Below are 332 nucleotides of genomic sequence, written 5' to 3' on the forward strand. Positions count from 1 at the left end.
TAATGAGACTTCAAAGCTTTTGCACGGCAAAGGAAACTATAAACAAGACGAAAAGACAACCCTCAGAATGGGAGAAAATATTTGCAAACGAATCAGCGGACAAAGGATTAATCTCTAAAACAGCTCATGCAGCTCAATATCAAAAAAACAAACAACACAATCAAAAAATGGGCAAAAGACCTAAATAGACATTTCTCCAAAGAAGACATACAGATGGCCAAGAGGCACATGAAAAGCTGCTCAACATCACTAATTATTAGAGAAATGCAAGTCAAAACTACAATGAGGTATCACCTCACACCGGTCAGAATGGCCATCATCAAAAAAATCTA

Source organism: Physeter macrocephalus, chromosome 3 (genome assembly GCF_002837175.3).
Source record: "Physeter macrocephalus isolate SW-GA chromosome 3, ASM283717v5, whole genome shotgun sequence".
Taxonomy (NCBI): Eukaryota; Metazoa; Chordata; class Mammalia; order Artiodactyla; family Physeteridae; genus Physeter; species Physeter macrocephalus.